This window comes from Notamacropus eugenii (assembly GCF_028372415.1).
Source record: "Notamacropus eugenii isolate mMacEug1 chromosome 2 unlocalized genomic scaffold, mMacEug1.pri_v2 SUPER_2_unloc_1, whole genome shotgun sequence".
NCBI lineage: Eukaryota > Metazoa > Chordata > Mammalia > Diprotodontia > Macropodidae > Notamacropus > Notamacropus eugenii.
The window spans coordinates 1,089,517-1,117,067 of record NW_027325092.1 but is presented as its reverse complement, the minus strand read 5'-3'; the positions used below and the strand labels follow the sequence as shown (position 1 = coordinate 1,117,067).

The following is a 27,551-nucleotide window of genomic DNA, read 5'->3' as shown; positions in this document are numbered from 1 at the left end:
CAGTAATTTTTCAGTCATGCCTGACTCTTGTGACGCTATCTGGGGTTAATATAGTAGTTTGCTATTTCCTTCTCTAGTTTATTTTCAGATGAAGAAAATGAGGCAAAGAAGGTTAAGTTCCTTGCCAAGGGTCACACAGTTAGTGTCTGATGCCAGATTTTGACTCAGAAAGATGAGTCTTTCTGACTTCAGGATTGAAATTCTTATCTACTGTGAATTTTTATTGGTATAATTATATGATGTTATAAAATATATTTAAAAATTGTCTTATATCATTATAGGAAATACTGTCCACATCCAAAGAAAGAATTATAGAATCTGAGTGTAGATTGAAGCATACTATGTTCTTTCTTCTTTTGTTATTTTTTCGTTCTCTTGGTTTTTCTATTTGGTTCTGTTTCTTTTTTCACAACATGATTCATGTGTAAACATGTTTAATATGAAGGTGCATGCGTAGCCTATATCAGATTTCTTGCCATCTTGGGGAGAGGGGAGAAGAAGGAGAAAAAATTTGGAACTGAAAATCTGATAAAAGTGAATGTTGAAAACTATCTTTACATGTAACTAGAAAAAAACAAAACACTATTAAGTGGGGGAAGGGAAGATTGTTTTATACAAACACACACTGTTTGTGTGTGTGCAACAAAAGTTTCTCCTCAAAAAGTTCACATTACTGGCTGGCTCCTTTAACTCCTGCTTCTTCTGCTTTCTCCTACTCAAGAAGCTCCCTTTCTTTCAGTGTTGGAAGAGAAACCAGGTCTTGACTTTATCATACAGAGCCTGCTCTGGGGAGAGAGTGTTGACAACATAACTATGTTCCAACAGAAAGTAGTCAGGAATCAGGGGCAGCTAGGTGCAGTACAGGAGTCAGGAGCGCCTGAGTTCAAATCTCACCTCAGACACTTGACACTCACTAGCTCTATGACCGTAGGCGTCACTTAACCCCAATTGCCTCACCCTGGGTCATCTCCAGTCATTCTGATGAATATCTGATCACTGGATTCAGATGACTCTGGAGGAGAAGTGAGGCTGGGGACCTGCAAAGCCCTCCCTCACTCAAAAGAAAGTCAAGTGCAAATCATTATTTCTCTGATGGCATGGTCTTCTTTGGCAACGAAGGATGAACATACAAGTCAGGAATCAAGTACCTTCTTCCACTGCACACTGGATGAAGTCCTGGGCCAACTTCAGGGCTGCTGCATTGGGAGAAGTTCCAAAGAATGAGCCAATGAAAGTGATTCCTAGACCAATGTCATTGTAGTTTTAAGTGTGAGTGCCCTTGGTGTCCCCGTTCACTCCTTCAAACACTCTAACGTCCTCACCGACTTGAAAATTGTAACCTATGTCACAGAAATCCATCTTGTTGATGTGATAGGACTAGCTGTTTTGTATGGTTATCTTGCACTCTTCAGTCACATTGCAATCACGGCCTGATGAGTGAATAATGATAACATACTTGGCTCACCCAAGCATCTTGGGACAGTAAGGTTATGGGGCTCCCCAAGAGGAGCGGGGGATGATGTCAGGGTATTCTTCCTTGGATGCCACTTTCTTGTTAGAAGACAGACAGGACTCACTCTGAACAAGTAGTGGTTGGATGTACTTGGATGAGAAGTAACCTCTGGAGATGGCAAAAGAGGTCACATTCTCAGCTGCATCCAAGGCAGCAGCACTGAGAGAAGTTCCTACTCCACTCCACACAAAAGCAAACCCCAGTGATTTGTCATTGTATCCCACAGTGTGAGTGCCTTGGATGGTCCATCACCAATCAGGAAATTTTAAGCCACATCACAACAGCTTTTTGTTTGGATGTGAAGTTGTTGTAAGCCTTTCACCACCTGCAGACAGGGGCCCATCTTATGACACTCCTGCCCAGGGATACGGTGGATGATCAGGTATGGGACATGAGTCCTCAGTTGCATGTTGCAACCAGAAGGAGCTGCCCTCGTTCTGATCAAGAAAGATTCCTGGAAGGAACCTCCATAAGACTTCTTTGCCTTTTTATTGTTGATCATGCTTTGGAAATCATTTCCTATGGAGTCTGTCATGCTTTCATTTGAAATAAGGAGGTTGGGACTGTCATCACAGTGTCTAAGAGCCAGAAAGGAGAAAAAAAAAGAAACTACACAAATATTTTCAAGGAACCCAGGAAGGGTCCTGAGGAGACAGATCACAGACAGCTACCCTTTTAGTCTTGGCTAGAGAAGAGCTTGAGATTGGTAGGTCATGGAACCATAATGTTGAGGTTTAGGGTGCTTGGGACACCAAAATATTGACACCCAGAGTGCTGTCTGAGTGGATTTAACCCAAGCCTTCTTTCAGACAAAGTAAAACAAAATTTATTAAAGATTTGCCATATTGGGTTGACTTTTAAGAAGTCTCACTATTTGTGACTCATGTATTAACAAGTAGGTCAGATCAAATCTAATCTAGACTGAATCTGAGCTAGATAGAATCTAAGCCTCTTAAACTCTAATAAGTAAAATAGAATGCGTCCTCTGTTGCAGCTCTTCTCTTGCCCTAACATAATCCGTGATTCAAAGTTTTTATTATCTTCCTTTTTAAAAAATTCTCTTTATTTTTCGTCTTCCAACAGAGTGTTTTGCCTACTACTATTTCCTTATCAAACCCTCCCCATTCTCCTAGCTGCACTTATCTGGAATCTTTGTATTTTCATTTTATGTTTAATCTAGCTCTGCACTAAAATATTTGAATGTGAAATTGTGCTCAATCTTTCTTTCTGATTCAGATAAAAGTTAGGTTGCCTCTTTAACTTCTTCCGCAACTATATAGTCCTTATCTTATGTGTCTCTATTATGCAATACATTCCTTAGTCTTGGTCCCTATCTCTTCTTCGTATATAATACTTTAATTAGTGATCTTATCAAATCTCATAGATTCAGTTATAATCTCTGTGATCAACTGTCATAGATTCAATTATAATCTCTATACTGATGAATCTCAAATCTTTCTATCTTTCTCTGACTTCTCTGCTGACCTCCAGTCTCGCATCTCTCATTCTCTAAGCTAAATCATTTTATATCATTGAATTATTTTCTGAAATTTTATTAAACATTTCCAAATTTAATGATATAGTCTTGAATTTTGCTGGAATGTTAGGCAACTTCATTGGTCTATATTCTGTACAATCAATTTTTTTTTCCTCTGTGTTTTGCTCTGAGGATTTAAGTCAAGGCAAAAAACAGTTTGTACCTTGCAGGAGTTCTCATTCCATTGGAAATCATCTTATCAATGATAGAGTACATTCGAAATATACATATACATATATATACACATACATGCACACATCATATATGTATGTATATATGTGCATGCACACACACATATATATATACACACAATCATTATATATGTGTGTCCATGCATATAGATATAGATATAAAGATACAGATAGATTGATAGAAGTGTGTGTGTGTGTGTGTGTGTGTGTGTGTGTGTGTGTGTGTGTGGAGAGAGAGAGAGAGAGAGAGAGAGAGAGAGAGAGAGAGAGAGAGACAGCGAGAGAGACAGAGACAGAGACAGAGAGACAGAGAGACAGAGACAGAGAGAGAGAGTAGATCAACGACAGTCTTATGGGGAAGGCACTAGTTTTTAAATGTTTGCAGGAGAGAAAGGAAGGGGAATGGCTAGAAGGATATCTTACAGAAGTTGTGGTTTGAGCTGGGTCTTGAAAGAAGCCAGAAAAGGTAAGAGGCAGGTGTGAGGAAAGAACACATTCAGGCATGGAAGACAGCAATAGCAAAGACAGATGTGTAAAATTATACACATATATAGCACACATACACACATATGTATGTAGGTATATTCGGTCAGTAGCATAAAATATATTTCTATATAAACAAAAAAAAAAACCGTTTGACTGGTCACAAGGTAAGCTGCATTTAATGCACATTCACCCCTGTCTCAAAATACGGCATGTATAAATGTTGAGTAAAATCTACAGTCCTTTTTGGAAAGGTATGCCTAAGTATATGTGTATGCATATGTACCTGTGTGCGTATAGATAGATATGTATATTTGTGCATATATGTATTTGTATATGTTTTAAAGGCCATTTTAAAGTTTAATTAAAATTCATTTAATCTATAAAATGAAAGAAATGCTTCCCTCTATTTTTTCCTTTTCTCGTCACATTTATTCATTGTAACATCCTGTGATTCAGTCTCAGAAATAACAATGGAATCACCAGGGTAAGGGAGATGTTGGGGATCAGTGTGATATTTAGTTAATTATATTTAACCACTATTTCTTTACCATCATCCTATTTGACTTCTGCTTTTACCTTCATTTTCCTGTGAACTTTGAAAACTAAATATCTTCAAAATGGGTAGATCACTTGACAATTCCACCAACAGTGTATTAGTGCCCAATTTTTTTACATTCCCTCCAACATTTGTAGCTTTCTTCTTCAATCATTTCAGCCAGTTTGAAAGAGATAAAATATCTCAAAGTTATTTAGTTTGCATTTCTCTAATAAATAATGATTTAGGGCATTTTTTCACATTAGTATAAATTGTTTTGATTTCATCATTGAAAAAGTGCCTGTTGATATGCTTTGACTACTGATCAGTTGGGAATGACATGTTCTTATTGAGATATAAGGCTTTTTTCTGAGGAACTGTCCATCCTCCCCCTAATGTTCTGCTTTCCTTGTTAATATTTTTGATTTGTAAAAATCCTTTCAATATGATGTAAGCAAAATTATTTATTTTATATTTAACTGTCCTCTCTATCTCTTGCTTATTCATAAATTATTAGCCTGAGCATAGGTCAGATAAATAATGTTTCAAGTTCTTCTAATTTCCTTTTAATATTTACCTTTATTCCCAGAACATGCATCCATTTTGACCTTATCTTCTCAAATGATATATCAGTCTCTCCTCAGTTTATGTCATGCTACTTTCCAGTTTTTCCAGCACGTTTTTGCCAAATAATGAATTCTTATTTGCAAATTTTAAGTCTTCACACTTGTCAAATATAAAGTTACTATATTTATTTGGTGCTGTCAATTGTATGTCTATTCTCTTCCCTTGATCTGCCTTTTTTATTTCTTGATAGTTTTGATAATTACTGCCTTATAAGATAGTTTAAGTTCTGGTACTGCTAAACCTGCCTCCTTTATTTTTTCTCCCACTACTTCCTTTGACATTTTTTATTTTTTGTTCTTCCAAATGAATTTTGTTATTTTCTTTAATTGAGCAAAAATATTTTTGTAATTTAATTAGGATGTCATTGAATATATAACTTAGTTTAGGTGAAAGCATATTTTTTATCATATGGGCCATGCTTATACATAAACAATTATTATTTCTCCAATTATTTAAATTTAAGCTTAATTGTGTAAAAAAGGTTTTTACAACTTTGTTTATAGTTCCTTGAATTAGTTTCGCAGGAATACTCCAAGGTATTAGGTATCTTACAATTACTTGTTTTAGTGTTTTAATAATGGCATTTAAGAATGCTGACAGTTTGTGAATTTATTTTATATGTTTCTACTATGCTAATATTATTAATTTTGATTAATTAAATATTAATTTTATATATATATTTCTACATTTATTAATAATTTATATATTTATATTATGTGTATATATGTTATATATGCAAAATTATTTGCAAAGAAATAATGTATATATTTACATTATATTTATAAAATAATTTTCAAAAGAATAATTTGTACGTTTATAAATAAAATAAATAAATTATTTAAATGTTAATTTTAATTAATGTTAATTAATTGTTAATTAATTATTAATTAATTGTTAATTGTTAATTAATAATGTTAATTAATTAATTATTAGTGTTGAACTAACTTGCTTAAGTGTTTGGGATTTTCCAAGTATATCATATCATCTACAAAAAGAGATAATTTATTTTTCTTCTTCCCTTGTTTGGATTTCATTTATTTCTTTTTATTTTCTTATTGTTATTGCCAGGATTTTTAATTCAACTCTTATTGATATTGGTGACAATGAGCATCCTCATTTAACAACTGATCTTACTGGGATGGCTTCTAGTTTATCTTTATTACAAATGATGCTTGTTGATGGTTTCAGATAAGTGGGGTTTTTTTTTTTATCAATTTAGGAAAAAAAATCATTTATAACTACTTTCAAAGCGATTTTTTTAACCTTGTGACAAGGGAACAATTTTTAATTCAAATATTTTGTTTATTTTCAGTGTTCCACAATCACTTCCATATATTTTAGATTTTTTTCTACTCTCTCCCAGTTAATGCTCCTTCCCTCCCCGCTCCCTCCCTGAGACAATATGCAATCTTATATAGGTTCTACATGTACATTCCTGTTAAATGAATGTTGCATAGAGCAATTAAAATGAATGGGACAAACCATAAAACAAAACACAACAAAACATCATACAAAAGAAAATGATCTGTTTCTACCTGCAGTCCAACTCCATAGTTCTTTCTCTGCATGTAGAAGGTGTTTTGCCTCAAGACACCATTGGAAATTTTTTCAGTCCATGCATTTCAATACAGTACTAAGTCTACCAGAAAAATTTCTCACACACTGAGGTTGTAGCTGTGTACAAAGTTCTCTTGGCTCTGCTCTTTCACTAAGCATCCGTTCATATACGTCTTTCCAGGCTTCACTGAAGTCTTCCTTTTCATTGCTTCCCATAATACAATAGTATTTCATTACATTCCTACACCACAACTTTTTCAGCCATTCCCCAGTTGATGGAAATCCCCTTGATTTCCAGTTTTTGGCCACCACAAAGAGAGCTGCTATAAATATTTTTGTAAATGTGGGACCCTTTCCCATTTCTATGATCTCTTTGGGACAGAGTCCCAGAAGCAATATTGCTGGGTCAAAGGGTATGCACAATTTTGTAGCCCTTTGGGCACAGTTCCAAATTGCTCTCCAGAATGATTGAATCAACTCACAGCTCCACCAACAATGAATTAGTGTTCCAACTCTCCCACATCTTCTCCAATATTTACCATCTTACTATTTTGTCATGTAAGCCAATCTCATAGGTGTGATGTGGTACCTCAGTGTTGTTTTGATTTGCATCTCTCTAATCAATAGTGATTTAGAGCATTTTTTTCATATGATTATACATAGCTTTAATTTCTTCCTCTGAAAATTCCCTGTTCATATCCTTTGACCATTTATCATTTGGGGAATGACTTGCATTCTTGTACATATGACTCAGTTCTTTACATATTTCAGAAATAAGGTCTTCGTCACATATACTAGTTGCAAAATTCTTTCCCAGTTTTATGCTTTCCTCCTAATCTTGGTTTTTGCAAAACCTTTTCAGTTTAATGTAATCAAAATCACCCAATTTACACTTCATGATGTTTTCCTTCTCTTGTTGGGTCATAAATTTCTCCATCCTTCATATATCTAATAAATACTATTCCTTGCTCCCCTAATTTGTTTATACTACCAGTCTTTATACCTAGATCATGTATCCATTTGGACTTTATTCTTGTATATGGTGTGAAGCACTGGTCTATGCCCAGTTTCTGCAACACTATTATCCAATTTTCCCAAGAATTTTGGTCAGATAGTTAGTTCTTATCCCAAAAGCTGGGGTCCTTGGATTAATCAAACAATAGATTGCTATATTCATTAACTACTGTGTCTCGAGCACCTAAATTTTTCCACTGGTCTACCCTTCTATTTCTTAGACATTACCAAGTAGTTTTAATGATTACTGCTTTATAATACTATTTGAGATCTGGTAGGGCTAGGCTACCTTGCCTAGCATTTCTTTTCATTAGTTCCGATGATATTCTGGAGCTTTTGATATTTCAGATGAATTTGATTTCTTTTTTTCTAGCTCTAGAAAGCAATTATCTGGTAGTTTGAATGGTATGGCACTGAATAAGTAAATTAATTTAGGTAGAATTGGCATTTTTGTTATATTAGTTCTACCTAAACACGAACAACTGATGGTTTTCCACTTACTTAGATCTGACTTTATTTGTGCGAAAAATGTTTTGTAATTGTATTCATATAGTCTCTTAGTTTGTTTTGGCAGGTGGACAGCCAGATATTTTATAGTGTCTACCGTAGCTTTAAACGAAATTTCTCTATCTCTTGCTGTTGGGCTTTGTTAGTAATATATAGAAAGGCACAAGGTTTGTGTAGGTTTATTTTGCAACCTTCAACTTTGCCAAAGTTATTCATTATTTCAAGTAGTTTTTTACTTGATTCTCTAAGTATATCATCATATCATCTGCAAAGAGTGAAAACTTCGTTTCTTCTTTGCCTAGTCTAATTCCTTCAATTTCTTTTTCTTCTCATCCTACTACAGTTAGTATTTCTAACACCCTATTAAATAACACTGCTGATAATGGTCATCATTGTTTCACCCCTCTTCTTATTGGAAATCTGTCTAGCTCCTCTCCATTGTACATAATGCTTGCTGATGGCTTTAGGTAGATAGTGCTTATTATTTTATGGAAAGTTCCAATTATTCCTATGCTTTTCAGTTTTTTCAATAGAAATGGATCTTGTATTTTGTCAAAAGATTTTTCTGCGTCTATTTAGTTAATCATGTGGTTTCTATTAGTTTTGTTCTTGATATGATCAATAATGCTAGTAGTTCTTCTAATATTGAACCAGTCCTGCATTTCTGGTGTAAATCCTATCTGATCATAATATATTAGTCTCGTGATAAGTTGATGTATCCTTTTTGTTAATGTCTTATTTAAAATTTTTGCATCTCTATTCATTAGAGAATATGGCCTATAATTTTCTTTCTCTGTTTTGACTCTTCCTGGTTTAGATATCGAAACCATATTTGTATCATAAAAAGAATTTCGTAGGACTCCTTCATCATCGGTTTCCCCAAGTAGTCTACATAGTATTGGAATTAACTGTTCTTTAAATGTTTGATAGAATTCACTTATAAATCCATCTGGCCGAGGAGATTTTTTCCTACGGAGTTCATTGATGGCTTGTTCAATTTCTTTTTATGAGATGGGGTTATTTAAGTACTCAATCTCCTTTTCTGTTAATCTGTGCAATTTATATTTTTTTAAAATAATCAGTCATCTAATTTAGCTTGTCGAATTTATGGGCAGACAGTTGGGCAAAGTAATTTCTAATTATTGTTTTAATTTCTTCCTCACTGGAGTTTAGTTTTGATATAGGTAATGTTGTTTTATTTTTATTTTTTAAATCAAATTGACCAAAGTTTTATCAGTTTCATTGTTTCTTTTTCATAAAACCAACTCTTAGTTTTATTTTTAATTCAATAGTTTTCTTAATTTCAGTTTTATTCATCTCTCCTTCAATTTGCACTATTTCTAATTTGGCATTTATTGAGGAGTTTCAATTTGTTCTTTTTCAACCTTTTTCACCTGCATGCCCAATTCCATGATATCCTCTTCCTCTATTTTATTCATATAGGCATTGAAAGATATAAAACTTCCCCTAAAACTGCTTTTGCAGTATCCCATAAGATTTGGTAGGGTTTCTCATTGCTGTCATTCTCTTGAAGTTGTTGACTGTTTCTATAATTTGTTGCTTAACCCACTCATTCTTTAGGATTAGATTATTTAGTTTCCAATTAGTTTTTGGTTTTTATTCCCATGGCCTTTGATTACACATAAATTTTATTACAATATCATCTGAGAAGGATGCATTGACACTCTCTGTCTTTCTGCACTGGATTGTGAGGTTTTTATGGCTTCTTATGTGGTCAGTTTTTGTATATGTTCCAAGGACTGCTGAGAAAAAGGTATATTCCTTTCGATCCCCATTGAATTTTCTCCAAAAATCTATCATGTCTACCTTACCCGGAGTTTTATTCACCTCCTTAACTTATTTCTTGTTTGTTTTGAGGTTAGAATTATCAGGTTCAGGGGCGGGCAGTTTGAGGTCCTCCAGTATCATACTTTTGCAGTCTGTTTCTTCCTGTAACTTCCTTAACTTCTCCTCTAAGAATTTAGATGCTATGCCTCTTGGACCTTATATGTTTAGTAATGAAATTGCTTCATTAACTATGGTGCCTTATAGCAGGATATAGTTTCCTTCCTTATTTCTTTGATTAGATCTGTTTCTGCTTTTGCTTTGTCTGAGATTAGGATTGCTACCCCTGCTTTTTTTACATCAACTGAAGCACAACATATTGTGCTCCAACCTTTTACCTTTACCCTGTGTGTATGCCCTCCTTTCAAATATGATTTTTTTCATTTTTTCTTTGACCCACTCATTCTTTAAGATTAGATTATGTAATTTAAATTAATTTTGATCAATCTACCTTCCCACTGACGTTTATTGAATGTAATTTTTATTGCATTATGATCTAAAAAGGTTGCATTTAGTATTTCTGTTTTTCTACATTTGATAGTGAGTTTTTTATACCCTAATATATTTTCTATTTTTATGTAGGTGCCATGTACCATTGGAGGAAAAAGGCATATTCTTTTGTATCCACATTCAATTTTCTCTAGAGGTCTTTCAAATCTATTTTTTTTTCTAAATTTCTATTAACCTCCTCTTCTTCTTTCTTGTTTATTTTGTGGTTAGATTTATCTGATTCTAAGGGAGGACAGTTGAGGTCCCTCACTAGTGTAGTTTTACTATTTGTTTCCTCCTATAACTCATTTAATTTCAAACCTACATGTACCAAATGTTATACATTTGGTGCCTATATGTTTAGCACTGACATTACTGTATTGTCTAACGTAATTTTTAACAAGATGTAGTTTATTCCTCATCTCTTTTTTTATTAGATCTATTTTTGATTTGTCTGTGATCATGGTTGCTACCTCTGCCTTTTTTGCTTACTTGAAGCATAACAGAGTCTGCTCTAGCCCCCTACCTTTCTTAGTGTCTGTGTGTCTCTGTTTCAAGTGTGTTTCTTGTAAACAAAGTATGTTGGGATTCTTGTTTTTAATTCTTTTCACTCTCTGCTTCCATTTTGTGGGTGAGTTTATCCAATTCACATTCATATTGATGACTATTGTGTATTTTCCTCCATTCTATTTTTTCTCCTCAATCTCCTTCTCTTTCTTCTTTCATTTTTCCCTCCTCATCAGTGTTTTGGTTCTGACTACCACCTCTTCCAATTTACCCTCCCTTAATCGGTCCCCTCTTTCTTAACTTCCCCTCTGACTTCCCTATAGGGTAAGATAGAGTTCCATATTGTGTACAATATTCCTTCTTTGAACGAATTCCAATGAGAATAACGTTCAAGCAATGACTATAGCACCCTCACCTATTTTCTTCTCTACTGTAATAGGGCGCAAGACCTTCTACTGGTTTGTTGCATTATGTCCTTTTGCTGATTTGCCCAGACATTGCCTTCTCTGATCTGGGATCCCCTTTTACCCAAGAGAGACAGAACTTTTTGCTGACCTTTCCTGTTGTTTGTATCTGGAAAATCATTTCGCCCTCCTTTTTTATTGGTTCTGACATTGCAGGATTCATTATTTTATAGTTTTTTGGAGGTGAATTTGGAAAAGTTCAAGCAATTTCCTGGCTAATTCTGTTATCTTGGTGCCAAGAAGTCTGAGGCCTCCCACCTTTTTTAATCTTGAGAGATATTATACCATCAGTTTCTATCCATTTTTACCAACTGGGAATAATAATAATAGTAATATTTCTAATGGCACAACATGAAAAATATATACCCCAAGTTCTGATTTTTATGCAGAATATATTTATGCAGAATATATATATATATATATGTATATATATATTTATGCAGAATATATATATATATATACATATACATATATATATATCCCCTATCATAGGAAGTGAAGAATATATTTATATATTTATATAATATATATGCAGAATATATATTATTTATATTTATGCAGAATATATATATGTATATATGTACATATATATACATATATATATATGTGTGTGTGTGTGTATATATATATATATATATATATATATATATATATATATATATATATATATATATATATCCCCTATCATAGGAACTGAAGAAGTAAAACTGAAAGATACCTGAAAGCCATTTAAGTCAAATAACTTCATTTGTGAAATTCAGAAACTGAAGCCAAATGAAATAAAGTGACTTGTCCCAGGTCACACTGGTAATGTGTTAGAAGCAAGATTTGAAACTATGTCCTCTTACTCCTGAGCCTGTTGGAAAGCAAATGTCAATAGTTCATTTTAGAATACATTTGGCCATACCTCTGTATTCCCACAAATTTAACTGAACTGAATATGCTATAGATTATCTCAGGACTCATTCCCCATCTCTTTTCACTCATATGGGCCATCTTCTGATGAGCCTCTGTCATGGTGGCCTTATCTGGCTTAGTCAACAGTATGTCATCAACATTGTTGTGTAACTCTATGCCCTCAGGAACATAGGTCTCTTTCAAGTCTCTAAGCATGAGAGAGAGGATCACAAGGATCAGGGAGAAATCAAGTACTGCTGGAAAAAATGATGGACTAGGCAAATACCTCATATCCTATACCAAGGTAAAGTCAAAATGGTACACAATTTAGATATAAAGGGTGATGTTAGGAGCAAATTCACAGAGAAATCAAAGTTTATCTGTCAAATTTAAGGAGAATGGAAGAATTTATTACCAAACAAGAGATAAAGAACATGAGAAAATGCAAAATGGATAACTTTGATTGCATTAGATTAAAAAGTTTTTGGACAAATAAATCTAATGAACCAAGATTAGAAGGGAATCAGGGAACTGCAAAATAATTTTTGCAACATGTTCTTTGATAAAGGGCTCATTTCTAAAATATATAAAGAATGTATTCAATTTTATGACAATAAACAGATTTCCCAATTGAGAAATAGTCAAAGGACGTGAACAGGCAGTTTTCAGATGCAGAAGTTAAACATATATATAGTTATAAGAAAAAATGCACTAAATCAGAGTCAGAGTCACAGTGTTGATGTAACATCAGGGCATTGTTTGAACTTTCCCTGAACCACTCCAAGTATATATTAAATGACTCTAAACAAGTTCTAGAGCAGCAAAACTGACAAAATAATAAAGTAAAACAAATTTACAGCCCAAGGCAACTTGGAAAATGTACAGGAAAAGTCTATTTCACCTGGCTGGGAGAGTGTAGTCCAGCACAAAATGCTCCAGTGCAGATCAGCCCCAGCAAACCCAGAGCAGACCATGGAAGACTGAATCACTGGCAGCTATGGAAATTTCCAGACTTGTCAACTCACAAATGCCAAAGACAACTTAGGTCAATAGGAAAGGTCTGTCAGACCTGGGTGAGAGAGGAACATGGTTCAGCCTCAGCCTCAGGGTGGCAGTAACAGTGGTGGTAGTAGTGGCTGTGATGGCTACTTCTGGAGCTCTTGGCCCACAGATGGTTTGGGATCGAGTGGCTGATCACAGGGGGATTTTATTGCTTTGCCCATTCTTGGGTATGGGTCACAGTCTTGGGTAGTAGTACTAGGGCAAGGACTGGTGGAACTTCTCGTCATGGTGGAGACAGTATCCTCCTTACAGGTCCAAGGCAGGAAAGTGTGCTTGAGGTTCACAGACCAGAACATAAGCCAGGATAAGAGTAACTCCTCTGCTTTGATCATACCACCTGGGAAGAATTGAAAATTAATACATCCCTAGAAGTATTTCTGAAAACAGCTGCACAAAGCCACTGAAGCTTGGGATAGTACATCCTCCATATTGGAAGAAGATCTCTACCTTAACCAAGAGTTCAAAAGTAAACTAATTGGCTGGAAAAATGAGTAAAGAATGGGAAAAATCGTTCTGTAGAATCTTACTTCAGTGACAAAAAAGATCAAAATATAAAACCAGAAGAAGACAACAAAATCAAACCACCTACATCCACAACCTTCAAGAAAAATATGAATCGCTCTCAGGTCATTGAAGAACTGGAAATGAATTTTGAAAATCAAACAAGAGAAGAAGAGGAAAAAATGAGAAGAAAAATCAAAATGATGCAATAAAAACATGAAAAATGAGTCAACAGCTTGCTAAAGGAGACGTGCAAAGATACCAAAAATAGGGGACAGATCCAAGGTAGTGGAATAGAAGAAGGTAGCTGCTTAAGCTCTCCCTCTATATCCCTCAAAATACCTGAAAAATTACTCTAAACAAGTTCTAGAGAGGCAGAAGACACAAAATGACAGAATGAAACATATTTCCAACTCAAGATAATCTGGAAGACTTACAAAAAAGGTGTATTGCACAGGGTTCGGAGCACAGCACAGCACAGAGTGGGCTACGCAGGCACAGATAGGACTAGAGGAAGACTCAGAGTGTTGAATCACCAGCAACTTCTGTAGTCTCTAGACTTCTCAACCTACAAACACCAAAGATAGCTTCAAAGGTCAGTAAGAAAACTGTCTGATCAGGGTGAGAGTAGAGCATGTCTTGCCCCCAGACCCTAGGCAGCGTTAGCCACTACCACAGAGGGTGGCTGCTTCTTGAGCTCTTGACCTACAGACTGTGGGGGAATCGAGCAGGTGATTTGGATCTTGGTTGTGATTGGTGGACATGGGGTGAGGAGTGCTGGTGTGGTAGAGCTGCTGACGGTTATGGAGATGATGGAGAACTGCTACTTGCAGTTCCAGGGCAGAAAAGAGTGCTGGTGATTGCTCACAGAACAGAGCACAGGCCAGGAGAGTAGTAAAGACCCCTCCCTTGATTATACCACTTTGGAGGAACCGAGAACTTACAGGTCCCTGGGGATACCTCTGAAAAAAGTTGCACAAAACCTCTGAAAGTTAATGTAGTACACCCTCAACTTAGCAAAGAGTTCAAAAGTCAAATAGTTGGCTGAGGAAATGAGCAAACGAAGGAGGATGAGACTGTAGAAAGTTACTTTCTTGTTGAAAAGGTTTTTTCTCCAGATCTTTTGGATGGGGAATATCTAAGCATACAACCAAAGGAAGATCATAGGACTGGCGGGAGACAGCAAAGTCAAATATCGTAAATGCAAAGCCCCCTCAAAAACTATGAGATAGTCTCAGGTCATGAAAGAGCTCAAATTTTTTTTTTTTTAATGAAGTAAGAGAAGTAGAGGAAAAACTGGGAAGAGAAATGAGAGCTATGCAAGAAAATCATAAAAAATGAGTCAACTACTTGAAAGGAGACCCAAACAAATGCTTAAGAAATTATAACCTTTAAAAATAGACGAACCCAAATGGCAAAAGAGGTCCAAAGAGTCAATGAGAAGAATGCCTTAAAAAGCAGAATTAGTCAAATGGAAAAGGATGTCCAAAGGGTTATTGAAGAAAATAATATCTCACTTCATGGGAAATCAAGAAATTATTTTAAAAAAAACACAACGGAATGAAAAGTAATGGGCAATGTGAACTATCTCAGCGGAAAAAAAATAACTGACTTGGAAAATAGATTCATGAGAGATTATTTAAAATTATTAGTCTACCTGAAAGCATGATCAAAAAAAGAGTCCAGAAATCCTCTTTCAAGAAATTATCAAGAACTTTCCTCCCGAAATTCTAGAACTAGAGGGTAAAAATAGAAATGGAAAGAATTCACTCATGAGCTCTGGGAAGAGATCCCAAAAGGAAAACTCCTAGGAATATTGTAGCCAAATTCCAAAGTCCTCAGCTCAATTAGAAAATATTAGAATCAGTTAGAAAGAAATAATTCAAGCATAACGGGAGCACAACCAGGATAACACAGGATTTAGCAGCTTCTATACTAAAGGACTGGGGGCTTGGAATATGATATTTCAGAGGTCAAAGGAGGTCGGATTAATACCAAAAATCATCTACCAAGAAAAACTACATATAGTACTTCAGGGGGGGAATGAAATTTCAATGAAATAGAGGATTTTCAAGCATTCTGGTTGAAAAGATCTGAGGTAAATAGAAAATTTGACTTTCAAATACAAGAATCAAAGGAAATATGAAAAGGCAAACAGGAAAGAGAAGCTAGAAGGGACTCATTAAAGTTGAACTGCTTACATTCCTACCTGGAAAGATATTTGTAACTCCTGAGACCTTTCTCAATAATAGGATAATTAGATAATTAGAGGGAATATGAGTGTGTGTGCATTATGTGTATGTGGATGCACATATTAGATATTTGTATGTTTAAGTGTAGGCATGCATATCTATGTGTATTTATATGTGTGTTTGTGTGCATATATACACATACACATACATATATGTATGTGTGTGCATGTGTGTATGTATGGGCATGTGTGTATGTATACATGTATATTATGTATCTGTGTGTATGTATACATGTGTATATATACATAAGAGAGTATACCTAAAAAAATGAAATTGCGTTGAGAAGACTGTCCTGGAAGTAAAAGAAAGAAGGAGCTAGAATATAGTAAATCATCTCATGTAAATGAGGCAAGAAAGAGCTTTTACAATGGAGGAGAAGAAGGGAGAGGGAAGAGGGAATAAGTGACCCTTACTCTCATCAGATTGTCTGAAGAAGGGAATAACACAAGCTCAATTGTATGTGGAAATCTATCTTACCCTGCAGAAATGCAAGGGGGAATGGGATAGGAGACAAAGCATAAGGCAGAATGGAGGAAGGGATAATTAGAAGCAAGAAATAGAGGGGAAGCAGATGGAATCAGAGGGCAGTGATAGAAGAGAGGGATAGTTTTGGAGAAGGGATCAATGGTGCGCATACTCTCCTGTGTGGGGGAGATGGGATAAAAATTTGGAATTCAAAATCTTGTGGAATTGAATGTTGTAAACTTTAAATATATTATATATATATATACATATATATACATATATACATATATATGTGTATATATATATATGTGTATATACACATATGTACACTGAAAATACCTTAAAATAGCCTAACCCAAATGTCAAAACAGGAAAAGAGGCACAAAAAAGCCACGTGTTATTCAAGGTTAGATCTAAATAATTGAAGTAGTGGTTATGGTGCATGAGTGAGTAAAGATAACATAATTTTAAAAACAGCAATGTTAACTAACTCATCATTTTACGTAATGTCATCCATTAAGTTATTAAATAATGATCTTAATTAGTCAGAGAACAAATTTAATAGGATTCATTTGGAAGAGCAAAGGTTCAGTAACTTCAAGGAAATCAGGGAGAATAGATATGACAGAAATAGATTCTGTAGTATCAGACTAATATCATAAGCTAAAAGACACGTTGAAGTGTGTAATGGGTAGTTTAAAGTATTTTAATTTTTTCCTGTAGAAGTAAAACCTATGTAGCCAAAAATAGTAGAAATACAGAAAATCACAGTGCGGGGGGGGGGGGGAGTCTATTCATAGACAATCTTCTAGAAACTATGAATGGGTTAAGGAATATTGTGATGTTGTAGGAAATGATAAGCTGATTTAGAACAATATGGAAAGACTTGGACTTATGAAGATGCTATCCACCTTCAGAGAAATAGATGACAAGTAGAAATAAGTATGATATAGTCTTGTATGTATGCATTTGAGTGTATATGTACATATATGTGTATATTTATGGGTATTTGTGTATGTATATGTGTGTGTGTGTTCGTCCTTTGTTGCCTAAAGAAGACCATGCCATCGGAGAAATAATGACATGACTTGCACTTGACTTTGTTTTGAGTGAGGGAGGCCTGAGATATTATACATATACATACACATATATATATATATATATATGTATATATATATATGATATATATCAGATATATGTATGTGTGTTTATGTCTTATATATATATACATATATCATCTATGTGTGTGCATGTGTATGTATGTGTCTATTCCTAATTGTAGACCCTCTGGGAAGGGAGGGGAAAATAGAGTTGAAAGTGCACAGCGGAGGATCAAGCAAACTTATAAGGAAGCAAAAAAAAAAAAAAAGAATGGGCAGCTTTGAAATCAATGTGTATTACTTATTATATACATCTTCTTGAAATGGAAATTTATTGCTTTCTATTGGAGCCTCTCTTATGTTCTGCTGTGTATGTAGCAATCTTTCTTTTTCTCTTCTTGTACTGCATTTAAGTTTAAAATAGGGGGCGGAGCCAAGATGGCGTAGTAGAAAGACGCACATACACATAGCTCCGAACTCACAACCCATAGAACAACTACAAAGAAGTAACTCATGGCGAATTCTGCACCCAGAGGCCACAGAACCTTGGAGCGAGGGAGATTTCTGTTCCGGAGAGACCTGCAAACCTCTCGTAAAAGGTCCTTCGTGCTGCGGACTGGGCGCCGGGACTGGGAGCTGAGTACAGCCCTGCCGTGGCCGCGGCACCGAGAGGAACAGATCCGAGCGGGCTTCAGGGACGGGATCTCCAGCGGCCGCACAAGTACCTCCACCCACAGGTGACGGGGGTCGGTGAGAGAGTCCCTTTGGCAGGTCGAGGGGGGAGTGGGGTGCCCCCATGGCTCGGGCCCCCTCGGGAGACAGAAGCTGAGGGTCAGCGGCAGACCAGGTCTCTCCAAGCAGGCAGGAGCCTGGATCCATTGTTGAAGGTCTGTGCATAAACTCCCTGAGGGAACTGAGCCTGAGAGGCAGCCCTGCCCTCACCTGAGCATCTGAATTTAATCTCACACTGAATAGCAGCCCTGCCCCCGCCCAAAGCCCTGAGGCTGGAAGCAGCATTTGAATCTCAGACCCCAAACACTGGCTGGGATGATCAGGAGGTGAGGTGGGTGTGAGGAAAATATTCAGAGGTCAAGTCACTGGCTGGGAAAATGCCCAGAAAAGGGAAAAGAAATAAGACTATAGAAGGTTACTTTCTTGGTGAACAGGCATTTCCTCCCTTCCTTTCTGATGAGGAAGAACAATGCTTACCATCAGGCAAAGACACAGAAATCAAGGCTTCTGTGTCCCAGCCCACTCAATGGGCTCAGGCCATGGAAGAGCTCAAAAAGAATTTTGAAAATCAAGTTAGAGAGGTGGAGGAAAAGCTGGGAAGAGAAATGAGAGACATGAAGTCAAAGCATGAACAGCAAATCAGCTCCCTGCTAAAGGAGACCCAAAAAAATGTTGAAGAAAATAACACCTTGAAAACTAGCCTAACTCAATTGGCAAAAGAGGTTCAAAAAGCCAATGAGGAGAAGAATGCTTTCAAAAGCAGAATTAGCCAAATGGAAAAGGAGATTCAAAAGCTCACTGAAGAAAATAGTTCTTTCAAAATTAGAATGGAGCAGATGGAGGCTAAGGACTTTATGAGAAAGCAAGAAATCACAGAACAAAGCCAGAGGAATGGAAAAATGGAAGATAATGTGAAATATCTCATTGGAAAAACAACTGACCTTGAAAATAAATCCAGGAGAGACAATTTAAAAATTATGGGACTACCTGAAAGCCATGATCAAAAGAAGAGCCTAGACATCATCTTTCATGAAATTATCAATGAAAACTGCCCTGAGATTCTAGAACCAGAGGGCAAAATAAATATTCAAGGAATCCACAGAACACCGCATGAAAGAGATCCAAAAAGAGAAACTCCTAGGAACATTGTGGCCAAATTCCAGAACTCCCAGGTGAAAGACTAAATATTGCAAGCAGCTAGAAAGAAACAATTCAAGTATTGTGGAAATACAATCAGGATAACACAAGATCTAGCATCTTCTACATTAAGGGATCGAAGGGCATGGAATAGGATATTCCAGAAGTCAAAGGAACTAGGACTAAAACCAAGAATCACCTACCCAGCAAAACTGAGTATAATACTTCAGGGGAAAAATTGGTCTTTCAATGAAATAGAGGATTTTCAAGCATTCTTGATGAAAAGACCAGAGCTGAAAAGAAAATTTGACTTCCAAACACAAGAATGAAGAGAAACATGAAAAGGTAAACAGCAAAGAGAAGTCATAAGGGACTTACTAAAGTTGAACTGTTTACATTGCTACATGGAAAGACAATATTTGTAACTCTTGAAACATTTCAGTATCTGGGTACTGGGTGGGATTACACACACACACATGCACACACGCACACACACATAGAGACAGAGTGCACAGAGTGAATTGAAGAGGATGGGATCATATCTTAAAAAAAAATGAAATCAAGCAGTGAGAGAGAAAGATATTGGGAGGAGAAAGGGAGAATTGAATGGGGCAAATTATCTCTCATAAAAGAGGCAAGCAAAAGACTCATTAGTGGAGGGATAAAGAGGGGAGGTGAGAGAAAAACATGAAGTCTACTCTCATCACATTCCACTAAAGGAAAGAATAAAATGCCTACTCATTTTGGTATGAAAACCTATCTTACAATACAGGAAAGTAGAGGATAAGGGAATAAGCAGAGTGGGGGGGGATGATAGAAGGGAGGGCATGGGGAGGAGAGTGCAATTTGAGGTCAACACTCATGGGGAGGGATAGGATCAAAAGAGAATAGAAGTAATGGGGGACAGGATAGGATGGAGGGAAATATAGTTAGTCCCATACAACACAACTATTATGGAAGTCATTTGCAAAACTACACAGATTTGGCCTATATTGAATTGCTTGCCTTCCAAAGGGAAGGAGTGGAGAGGGAGGGAGGTAAAGAAGTTGGAACTCAAAGTGTTAGGATCAACTGTAATGTTCTTACCACTAGGAAATAAGAAATACAGGTAAAGGGGTATAGAAAGCTATCTGGCCCTACAGGACAAAAGAGAAGACAGAGACAAGGGCAGAGAGGGATGATAGAAGAGAGAGCAGATTGGTCATAGGGGCAATTAGAATGCTTGGCGTTTGGGGGGGGGAGGGGAGAAAAGGGGAGAAAATTTGTAACCCAAAATTTTGTGAAAATGAATGTTAAAAGCTAAATAAAAAAAATAAAATAAAAAAAAGTTTAAAATAAATTTATAACAAAATGAGAAGGAAAACACGAAAGTTGCGAGGAAATTTTAAGCAAGTTTCTCTTATAAAGACATAAATACATTACTTGACTGATAGTATATGCTTGTTAATAAATGACTTTTAAAATTTTTTAAGTAATTTAATAATTTTTAAAAAATTGATTGCAGAACCAGTACTATTTCCCTTCAGAGCTTTAAGTTTACCTTTTCCAAAATAGCATAAGATAGATTAGCAGTCCCGAAAGTAGAAGTGGCTATTTCTAGAGTTCTAGGTCCACAGATGGGGGAGGATCAAGCAGGTCATCAAGGCGGGTTTCAGTGATCTCTTTGATGGTGATGGGATAGGATTCTCTGATTTTGATCTGCTTGGATCAGGGTCATAATCCAGGTTGGGGTTTCTGGGGCAAAGAGAAGTGTTGACATGGTGAAGCTTGTGGCAGCAGTGGAGAGGAAATCTTCCTCATAGTTCCAAGGGAGAAAAGAGTGCTTGAGGTTACTCACAGTCCAGAGTACATACCAGGAGAGGAATAAACACTTCTCCTATGAGCATACAAAGTTGGAACAGCTGAAAATTAGGTGGTCCCTAGAAGTATCTCTGAAAACAGGTGCATAAGCCCCTGAAGCATTAGGCAACACCCCCCCCCCCACGCCCATGCTGGAAGAAGAGACCTACCTTGACAAAGAGCTCAAAAGTCAAGGAACTGGCTGGAAAAAATGAGGTAATAGAGTAAAAAAGAGTCAGAAAATAGAAACTTACCTTTGTGACTAAGAAGATCAAAACATACAACCAGAAGAAGAAAACAAAGTTCCTACATGTAAAGCCTCCAAAGAAAATATGAATTGACCTTAGGGTATTTTGGAAAAGCTCAGAAAGGATTTTCAAAGTCAAGTAAGAGAAGTACAGGAAAAATGGTAAGAGAAATGAGAGTGATGCTAGAAAATCATGAAAAGCATCCCCTCCTCCCCCAAATGTGAAGAAAGTAACATCATGAAAAATTGACTAACCCAGATGGCAAAAGAACGCCAAAGAAAACAATGAGGAAAAGAATGCTTTCACAATCAGAATTGGTCAAATGGAGAAGGAGATCCAAAAGCTCCCTGAAGAAAATGATTACTTAAAAACTAGAATTGAGAAAAATTGAAACTAATGAATTCATGAGAAATCAAGAAACAATTGAAGAAAACCAAAAGAATGAAAAAAAACATAGAAGACAATGTGAAATATCTCATTGGAAATACAACTGACCTGGAAAATAGATACAGGAAGCATAATTTAAAAATTATTGGATGACCTGAAAGTCATGATCAAAAAGAGAGCCAAGGCATCATCTTTTGAGAAATGATTAGGGAAAACTGCCCTGATATTCTAGAAACAGAGGGTAAAATAGATACTGAAGGAATCCATCAATCACCTCCTTAAAAAGAATCCCAAAGTAAAATTCCTAGGAATATTCTAGCCAAATTCTTAGTTCCCAGGTCACGGAGAAAATATTGAAACTAGCCAGAAAGAAACAATTTTAGCATTTGCAAAAGCAATCAAGATAACACAACATTTAGTAGCTTCTACATTAACAGATCACATGAGTTGGAATATGATATTCCAGAGGTCAAACAAGCTTGGATTAAAACCAAGAATCACCTTCCCAGCAAACTTGAGTATAATCCTTCAGGGAAAATGGATATTCAATGAAACAGAGGCCTTTCAATCATTCTTGATGAAAAGACCAGAGTTGTATCGAAAATCTGACTTTCAAATACAAAGAATCAAGAGAAGCATGAAAGCAGGAAAGAGAAATCATAAGGAACTTATTAAATATGACCAGTTTACATTTTTATATGGAAAGATAGTATTTTTAACTGTTGAAACTTTTCTCAGTATGGTTGGAATTGGAGGGAACACACACATATACATACATGGAGATATATTTGTATGTATATATGCATGTATGTATATTTGTATGCATATATGCACACATATATACAGTATACACACATGTACATATGTGTATACACATATATGCATGTGTGTATATATACATATATATATATATCCACATCTCTTTCACTAGATAGATACAGACAGAGGTCATAGGGTGAGTTTAATGTGAAGGGATGTTACGCAAAAAATAAAATTAAGTGGTGAGAGAAGAATATATTTGGAGAAGGCGAAAGAGATAAGTAGAATAGGGTAAATTATCTCACATAAAAGAGACAAGAAGAAGTTTTTGCATTGAAGGGAAAGAGGGGCGAGATGACTGGAAATGAGTGAACCTTACTTTCATTATATTTGCCTCAAAAATGGAGTAACATACCCACTCAATTGGGTATGAAAATCTATCTTACCCTATAAGACAGTTGCAGGATGGAGATGAGATAAGAAGAGCGATGATAGAAGGGAAGGGAAATGAGAGGAGGAGGTAAACAGAAGCAAATACTTTTAAGAAGGGGCAGGGTCAAAATAGAGAATAGAATAACTGGTTGGGGGGACGGGATAGGATGGTGGGAAGTATAGTATAGTTAGTCTTTCTCAACATTATTGTTATGGAAGTATTTTGCAAGGCTACATGTATAACCTATATCAAATTGCTTGTCTTCTTGATGGGGATGGGTGGAGAGGGAGGAAGGGAAAGAATGTATAACTCGAAGTTTTAAAAATCAGTGTTAAAAATTGTTTCTACATGCAACTGGGAACTAAGATGTACAGGTAATGGGGTATAGAAATCTATCTTGTCCTACAAGAAAATAGAGGGGAAGAGGATAAGAGAAGGGTATGTGTGTGATAAAAGGGAGGGAAGATTGAGGGAAGGGGTAGTCAGAATGCATGTTCTCTTGGGGTGGGGTAGGGGAAGCGATAGGTAGAAAATTTGGAACTCAAAATCTTGAGGGAGTGAACGTTGAAAACAAAAAAAAAAAAAGTTAAATAGTAGAAGGAAGTTATTCAGGAAAAGCATAAAACTATGCCAAATAGTAAAAGAGATATAAAAATAGCAAGAGAAGGGTGCCTTAAAATCAGAATTGTGCAAATGGAAAAAGGTACGCAAAAATGCACTGGAGAAACAAACCTTAGAAAGTAGAATGGGCCATAAAAGAAATTTTCACTGAAGAAAATAATTTCTTAAAAGTTAGAACAACTGGGGGTTTAATTTTTGTAAGGTTTGAGTGCCAGATGAGGACTCTGGGAAGCTTTTAAGGAGCCCCGTCTCCCTCTCCCCAACCTTCCATTTTGCGAACCCAGATGTCGTTCTTCCCTCTCTCTCAACTATGGTCAGACAGCTGTACCTGTCAGTTGAATTATGGTCAGACAGAGGAAACGATGTCTGTTGATTACTTTTTGGCTTACTCACTGGAAATATTTGTTTGGCCAGATGAGGACGCTGGGAAGCCGCTAAAGAGCCCCACAGCTTTGAGAACCCAGAAGGCATGCTTCCCTCTCTGGTAACTATGGTCAGGCAGTTGAGGTCCAACTGTCGGTTGAATTCAGCCAGAGGAAACCATATCTGTTGACTTTTAACTTATCTCTATTTTCTTTCAAGTTCAGGGTGTTGACTCCTCTGTACTAGATGAATAATGTATGTGCTTGAGTAAATGATTGACACATGTGCTTGATTAAAGTGTTTGATTGTTAACCTCTCATAAGTTGCCTTTCCTTTTATGAATGTAGATCTAAGAATCTGTGATAGCAAACCCTCCTGTGTATGTTGGGTACTTACTGATATACTTGGCAAAAAATTGGTTGTATAGGATGAGTTTGAGCAAAGAATAAAAGGACGACATCAAAGTTTCCAAACTAGAGGACTGAGAAAATGGTGCCCTGGACAGTAATAAGAAAGTTGGGAAAAGGGGAAGGTGTGATAGGATGGATATGGTGAGTTCTGTTTTGGACATGTTGAGTTTGAGATACTTATGGGCCATTCAATTTGAGATACCCAAAAGACAGTTGGTCATGTGGGACCAGAGATCAGAAAGACACCTAACCATAGAGGGAGGACTGGAAATATAGATGGGGGAATCATTTGCATAGAGACTGAACTCACTGAACCTGATGAGATCACCAAGGAAGGAGAAGAGAGGGAGAAGAGAAGAGGACTGAGGAAAGACCCTTTGGGCTCTTACAGATTATCTTTTTGGAAATTTCCCTGAGCCAGAGATATGTGTGGGAGACTCTGTGTCCTGACACTTTTTTGGAATGGGGAATGAGATTGACATCCTCTCCATCTACTTTTATGGGAACACCTTCATTACCCATTTTCCTTGCCTTAGAAATGATAGCTGAGAATGCTGAGAAGTGGAAGATTACCTGCCAAGTCAGTGACCACCTACAAGAGGTTATGCTGGGACAGTATGATATGAAGACATGCACAAATAATATTTATCAATTCACATTGAAAGGCCAGAAGAGAAGCTACTTTATTGCTGCAGAAAAAGTTCTTTGGGACTATGGTCCTCAGGGCTAAGATAAGTACAGTGGACTGCCCTTAAATGCCACCGGCAGTGAATCTGAGCCTTACTTCACACAAGGGGAAACTAGGACAGGAGGAAAATACTGGAAAGTTCAGTATGTGGAGTATACTGAAGACACTCTGACCAGAAGAAAGATCAGGTATGCGGTAGAAATCAGTCTTGGAATACTTGACCTAGTCATCAAAGCTGAGGTGGGTGACAACATAATAGTGACTTTTGCCAACAAAGCAGACACGGTTTATAGCATTTTGTCCCATGGTGTGTTCTACAACAAGGCATCTGATGTGGCATCAAACCTTGATGGGTTGCAGAAGATGACAGTCCAGGTAAAGCCAGGTGACAAATTCACATACTTGTGGATAGTGTCTAAAAGTGTAAGCCCAACAGTAGATGATCCCCCCGTTTGGCATATATATACTTCTCAGCAGTAGATCCAATCAAGGACACGAGTTCTGGCCTAGTCGTGACCATTGTTTGTCTGTAAAAGGAACACTCTAAGAGATGATGGAACATAGAAAGAAATAGGCAAAGAATTCTATCTGTTCTTCACAGTTTTTGATGAGAATCTGAGCCAGTACCTGGATGAAAACATTCGAAAATTTACTTGGCGTCCCTTTGGTGTTGACAAAGAGGATGAAGAGTTTGTGAAATCCAACCAAATGAATGCTGTAAACGGCTACATGTTTGATAGTCAGCCGGGTCTGGATATGTGTAAAGGTGATAAAGTTTCCTGGCATATGATTGGAATGGGTATTGACACAGATATGCATGGAGTTTATTTTCCAGGGAATACTATTCATCTGAGAAGGACTCACAGGGATACTTTGGCCCTATTTCCGCATGTGGCCACAACAGCATTTATGCATCCAGACCGAGCAGGCATTTGTTAGGTATTTTCTAGCACAATAGATCACTTTACAAGGGGTGTGAAGCAAACGTATGAAGTCAGTGACTGTGGTAACACGGCAGTTTTAGAGAAACCCTATAGGATGATGAGTACTTTCTACATTGCTGCCAAAGACATAGAATGGGATTATAAACCTAACAACAACTGAGAATCTGAGAAACAGCACTTGTAGGCAGGAGGAGAAAGACATGGGGACATATTCATGAACCGTACTGAAAACTGGATTGGCTCTCAGTATAAGAAGATGGTTTCTAGGGAGTACACTGACGTAGAGTTTGTGGAGATCAAAGCCCGTTCACTCCGGGAAGAACATTTGGAAATTCTGGAACCGCTGATCTGTGCAGAGGTTGGTGGCACCATCCTCATTGTATTTAAGAACAAAACCACCAGAACCTATTCCATATCAGCCCATGGTGTAGAAGATGTGAATAGTGGAGAAAAATTTGCAATGCCAATCACAATGCCAGGTGAAGTAAAAACATACCAGTGGAATATCTCTAAAAGATCAGGGCTGGGCCCCTCTGACCCAAATTGTATCCCTTGGGTCTAATACTCACCAGCAAATTTTATGGAGGACACATACAACAGTTTCATGGGTCCTTTGATAACTTGTAGAGAAGGAGCGCTGAATGAAAAGGAACTAAGAAGTGATATTGACTATGAATTTGCCCTTCTGTTTTTGGTGTTTAATGAAAATGAATCCTGGTATCTGAATGAAAATATCAAAAAGTATCTCAAAAATTTAAACACACAGATCATTTTGTGGACAGCAACAAAATGCATGGAATTAATGGAAAGATGTTTGGAAATCTCCGTAGTTTAAAAATGAATGAAAATATTATGACAAACTGGTACCTTGGGAATAGGAAATGAAGTTGACATACATACCTTTCGTTTTCATGCAGAAGGTCTTTTTTTTAAGTTGGATAAATCTTTTCTTGAAGATGTGTATGATTTCTTTCCTGGGACCTTTCAGACTTTTGAACTGATTGTAGATCATCCAGGAACATGGCTCCTGCATTGTCATGTGACTGATCACATCCTTGTGTGCATGGAAACAACAATGTATACTGTCTTCAGGAACTTAGATAACAGGATTCCTTATTCCAGAAAGGTATCTTCTAAAGAAGAACTGATCCCTCCCACTGTGCCTACTGATGGAATAGATGAGGAAAATATACATTTCTTCCGCAAAAATCTGGTTCCCAGAGCAGCAAAGGCAGCTTTACTCATCCTTTTCATCATTGGTCTCCTCCTCTTCCTATTGGTCATAGCTGTCTTCCTCATTCTCCGATCTCTGAGAAACCACATGGCTTACCGAGCAGCTCAGACCTATGCATTTCCACGGATGCTTTGTAAACCCGCCCTTCCAGCATGCAGAAAAGGGGTCAAGCTTCAACCCTCGATGGAGGGAAAGCCAGTGCAATAA

At 36.7% G+C, this 27,551-nt stretch overlaps 2 pseudogenes; one reads left to right on the top strand and one right to left on the bottom strand.

Moving 5' to 3' along the window:
* Positions 1-735: 735 nt before the first annotated feature.
* LOC140516925 (peptidoglycan recognition protein 3-like) lies at positions 736-13,458 on the bottom strand (annotated as a pseudogene).
* Positions 13,457-27,551, top strand: LOC140516924 (ferroxidase HEPHL1 pseudogene; annotated as a pseudogene).